The sequence below is a fragment of the Montipora capricornis genome, chromosome 7 (genome assembly GCF_036669925.1).
Source record: "Montipora capricornis isolate CH-2021 chromosome 7, ASM3666992v2, whole genome shotgun sequence".
Lineage (NCBI taxonomy): Eukaryota > Metazoa > Cnidaria > Anthozoa > Scleractinia > Acroporidae > Montipora > Montipora capricornis.
Window position 1 is genome coordinate 35,207,191 of NC_090889.1, and position 5,000 is coordinate 35,212,190.

General features: G+C 40.2%; 1 protein-coding gene across 1 annotated transcript in view; it reads left to right on the plus strand.

Moving 5' to 3' along the window:
• The window catches only part of LOC138055879 (neural cell adhesion molecule L1-like), a 27,766-nt gene extending 26,537 nt beyond the window's left edge, over window positions 1–1,229 (plus strand). Inside the window, exon 15 of the mRNA XM_068901747.1 lies at window positions 1–1,229. This exon is cut by the window's left edge and continues 1,551 nt beyond it. The gene's annotated coding sequence lies outside the window, so the exon portion shown is untranslated.
• Window positions 1,230–5,000: the final 3,771 nt, after the last annotated feature.

Genomic DNA, 5,000 nt, shown 5'->3' on the forward strand with positions numbered 1-5,000 from the left:
TTAAACTTTTGCGGATCTTCGTTTCACAAATTGCTTTTCAGGCCCGGAAAGTTTCAGAAATGGGCACCAGCTCCCTGCGGTGTGGGAGATACACACGCCTTTTACCTGCGCTTCTTACTTCCGTTTTCCGACTGAAGCCAGCATTAGCACACGTCCACACACAATAGACCTTATTCACGATGGCCGCTATGTTGGATTCACTATTATCATGCAAATTAGCTTCACACTTGTGAGGGGGCAAACAACACAAGTTCGAGAGGTTATAACGAACATCTTAGCCACACAGATGATTTGTTTTACGTTAATTGAATGTTTATCACCTAAGTAGTAAAATAGAATGATTAAAGTCAAAATGTCAAAGGCAATCAAAAGATATAAAATTATTATAAAAGGTACTATTCTAAATTCTAAAATGTACTTTTAGTAATGTTATTTCAATATTTCGACGAGCCGATTTTTCACAATTTTCCTTTTTTCGAATGTTTGCCCCCCAGCATAACACATGGCTAATTTGCATGATAATTTGAAAACCAACATGGCGACTATCGTGAACAAGGCCTATTGTAAGAGGAGCGCATTGTGCTATCTTCTTAGCTCTGCGTGCTTATGTCGTTACAGTTTTCACAAACGTCGCAGGCAAATCAGCAACAACTTGAATTAATAAGGTAATGGCTTGAGAGATTGATTTTTATTGTCACGCCAGGATCCCAAGACCAGGAATTTCTAACTTGTATCACAATTCACGACATTTGCATAGACCAAGCTGTTTTAAGATCAATTTTCCACCCAATTGAGACTCCCCAGGACACGCAATAGGCATTCATGCGGACCGAAACTGACGCAACTTTTGGCGGAAATTGACATTGTAATTAAAGAGCCGTCTAAAATTAGCTTGTTCTGTGTAAACGCCGTGACATAGGCCACGTCTGGAAGCTGTACATGTCTGCTCCTCGTCATGGGCTCCAGATCTGCTCCTACTTATGATTATATATTTTCTGGTGAAAAACGGGCTTAAATGTAAAGTCCTTAGAATAATTCGCATATCTTTGCTAGCTTAACTGCCGTCAGCTATGGGATGAAAGTACTCTTCGTTAAGTAGAGTTAAAGTGATGCTTCTTTTTTAGAAGCGGGTAATTTTAAAGAGTCGTTTTCCGACAGCAAGGTACGAATTGCGCGCGCTGCAAGTGTGAAAAAAGTTTTAGTAGACAGCAAATAAATTCCTTCTTTACAACATTTTGAAATGTTGCTTTTGTTTACATATTCCAGCACTCGGCCAAATCCCTTTTTGACTGGTCGGCGGAGTGTATTTTCTATTAGGGGGGGGGGGGGGGGGGGTAAAGGTGGTGGGCTAACAAGCAAGCGCCGGAGACGCTAACTTGTAGGGGGTGTTCTGAAGGAATTCTCCACCAAAAAAATTTGAAATCTTGAAGCTCGGAAATGCTACTTTCAGTATTCTCGACAAGATAGTTGATCAAATAAATAAACGTGGATCAACCGTAAAATGACAGATGTTTTACTCCTTATTTTTATTTTTTGCTTGAAATTGGCTCCGCCGTCCCTGATGTTTCTGGTCTCAAGCCTTTTTGGAGACCTCACCGCCAAGACGGCCACTTCTGCTGGAGAGAACAGGACAGCCCACAATACCGGGGACTACATCTCCTACTCTTATCGAATATGTGTGTGGGATCCTTAACTTCCCACAGGGAACTAATGAACATGGAAGATATTTATGAGACGGGGCCTACGGTTTACACCCCTTATCTGAAAATACTTGAAAGTCTAACCATTTGCAGATGAAATTACAAAGGTAGCACTTTCTCCTCACTAATTTAAGTTCCTGAGCGGGGTTCGAACCCGCGACCTCCCACATGACAGCCCGATGCACAATCAACTGAGCCACCGGTGCGCTAAAGTGTTAGTCTTGGGGTTTATCGTTGTTCTTGTGCGCATGCCCTAAAGACCGCGATTCTTTCGGTCAGCAGCGAGAATAAACGAGTCACCTGATTAAAAAATGCGCAGTAGTAGTAAACTACAAATAGAACCAAAGTAGAGACCGCAAACTCTACAATTTTTACGAGTTGGCTGAGTTCGTTGAGCATCAGTACCGTCTTCTCGGATAACGATTATAAACCATGGACCCCTTCTCACAACCCTTGTTCATAAACTCTGTGTACGTAGGGCGTCATCGCTTAACTTTATCACTATGGGATAAGAGGGAAATTTAAAATCTACGACGACGACGGTCGACGAAAACGTCACCTAAAAATATAACTTGTCTCTCGCGATTATTCAGTCTCGTCCACGTCCCGGTGTGAGCGAAGTATCCTAAGAATAAATTGGTACGAGCGGTCTCAGAGCTAAAATAGAGAATGAAAGATCCTCTGTTGCATACTTATGTTGTCGTCAAAAGATTTCGCGTCGTCTTTATGCAGAGGACTGCTAAGATACTTGCTAAAATCTGTGCTGGACGTGCAGCGCGATTATTTATGCTCCTTTAACCAATGATATTACTGTTTTGTGGCGATGTCGTAGTCGTAGCCGTCGCCGTTTTTTAAATTAGGGACATTTAGATTCTACGACGAGGACAAGAACAAGTACGAGTTTTGACTGCCCGTTTTTAGCGAAAATTCTAAGGCTTTTATAACGCGAACGCTTAATCTTACTCTTTGTTAACAGTATAGGTTGCTCAGTTATTCTTATTGCTGGTAACTGAGCCTTTTTGCTCATCAAAACTACTACCGTGTTGTTATGACATGGAACTGAGCAAGACCAGGATGGAGGTCTGTGTTCGTGATATTGACCTTTGGATGATACAAAATCGACTCAAGCTAAGCCAAGAAAAAACGGAGGTGTTGGTATTTTCACACCTTTGTTATCGTCCAAGACCCAACATTCATGATTTGACCATTGTTGATGAGGTGGTTAACTGTTCCTCAACAGCAAAGGACATTGGTGTCACACTTGATGAATCTCTGTCGAATGGCCCCGCACGTAACAGCAGTGTGTAAATCTGCATTTTTTCACTTACGCAATATATCCAAGACAAGGAAGTTTCTTAACATGGAAACTACGAATTCCCTGGTACATGCTTTCATTACATCAAAGGTCGACTATTGTAACTCGTTGCTGAGTGGTGTTCCTAAATATTTATTGCTGCGGCTGCAACGATTATTAGGGAACTTAAGCAAGCGCGTCCGCGTCTCAAAAACGTGGGTGCTTAAGCTCCCTAGTAACTGCTCTGCGAGAACAGTGTTTAAATCCAACAAATATGATCACATAACACCTCTCCTTAAATTTAAAATTCTTTTAATCACATTTAAAGCACTCAACAAGCAAGCTCCAAATTATATAACTGTCCTTCTTACACCCTATAAACCTTCAAGATCACTGCGCTCATCTACCAAAATTTTTTTAACGAAACCTGCGTTCAATCTTAAGTCATATGGCGGTCGGTCTTTTGTGCTGGCTGCAGCAGTACTTTGGAACGACCTTTCAGAGTCAACAAAAGATTCGAAATCGGTGAAAACTTTTAAACAGAAACTTAAGAGACATTTATTTTTACAGGCTTACAGCGGACAAATATTTTTGCTGATTCTGATTTTAAGTTGAATATTTTATTCTAATTTTTTTTCAAGACAATATAGTACCATGGTGGTATTTACTTTTTATTTATGATACTCTATTTTATATAGTTATAACAGTTAGGTAATGGTAATAATGATAGAAATTTAATATTTTTAACGATTATATTGTATATGATAATCTTAATTTGTCACCAGTAAAGCGTTTTTGGACCACAGGGAAAAGACGCTATATAAGTGTATTGTATTACTATTATTATTATTATTATTATTATTGATTTGTTTTGATTCGACGACATTTTTGCAAAACCTCTTACTAAAATGACGACGGCATCACGTTTTTCCCGCCAAAATGACGCTGGTTTGCGCGCGCTCACTGTTGCCCTATGAGAAAATCTCGTACTCGTAGTCGTTTTCGCTCTAGAATCTAAAGCTCTCTAATTATTCCCTAAGAGCATGGCACGGATTTCCCGGTGTTGTGGTCTGGTATGAATTTTAAAGGGCTTTATAATTAAGAGAGACTACAGTCTTTGACTGTAATTATCTACCCTGTTAAAAAAGTGTTACCCATCTACCAGGTTGCGATTAGTTGAAAGGTGCTAATTTATCTTTTTCCAGAAGCGGATGACGCACGGTTCATCATTAACTGTTGCAAAATGTTGAATCGCGTGTCCTCAGCTTAGGAGTTAACAGCAAAAAATCATCCTCTTGCGCCCTCGTCGTCCACGTATCTTCACATTTGGTTACCGTAAATGATCCAATGAACATCCTCGCTCAAATGAACGCCTCTTATCTAATACCTCCCCTCCCGGGCTCCAAGCAGTTAAGTTTGGTTAACTTTGGACGCCACTCTCCAATAAACTCCCTAGGTTTAATAGACGCAACCCCCGCTCCACCACCCTGACATTATTTCCAAACTACTAGGAAAGAAAAAAATAAGCTAAAATTAGTCACTTTTTTCCTGTTCAAGTTTTCCGCTTGATTAACACCCTACAAGGGTTTGCACGTTGCAGCCTACTTCAATGTCACGTTCTGACTTAAGGATATTGATCATGATCTCTAAAAGGCTTACACGTAGCAATTGATGGACTGGATGGTCTCTCATGTATAAGCTCTCTGGAACGTTTTACCGAAAGCATTTTAGTTTTGATGAGCTTTTTACCGTAAGAGGCTTAAACGGTTCCTATCTTTTAAAAGCCACTTCCTCTCGGATTTCTAAAATTAAATAGCCGCTCCAGTCGTCCATTGGATCATTTACAATATTTTACGCCGTTGTAGGGAGTTTACGAAACCGGACGACAGCTGCGGTTTCAACAATGTCACATGATAGGACATAATTCAGCCTATTGGCTGCGACGTTTTCTGTAAAATAAACTATCTATCTATCTCTATCTAACCAGAATATCACTAGTTAAAAGA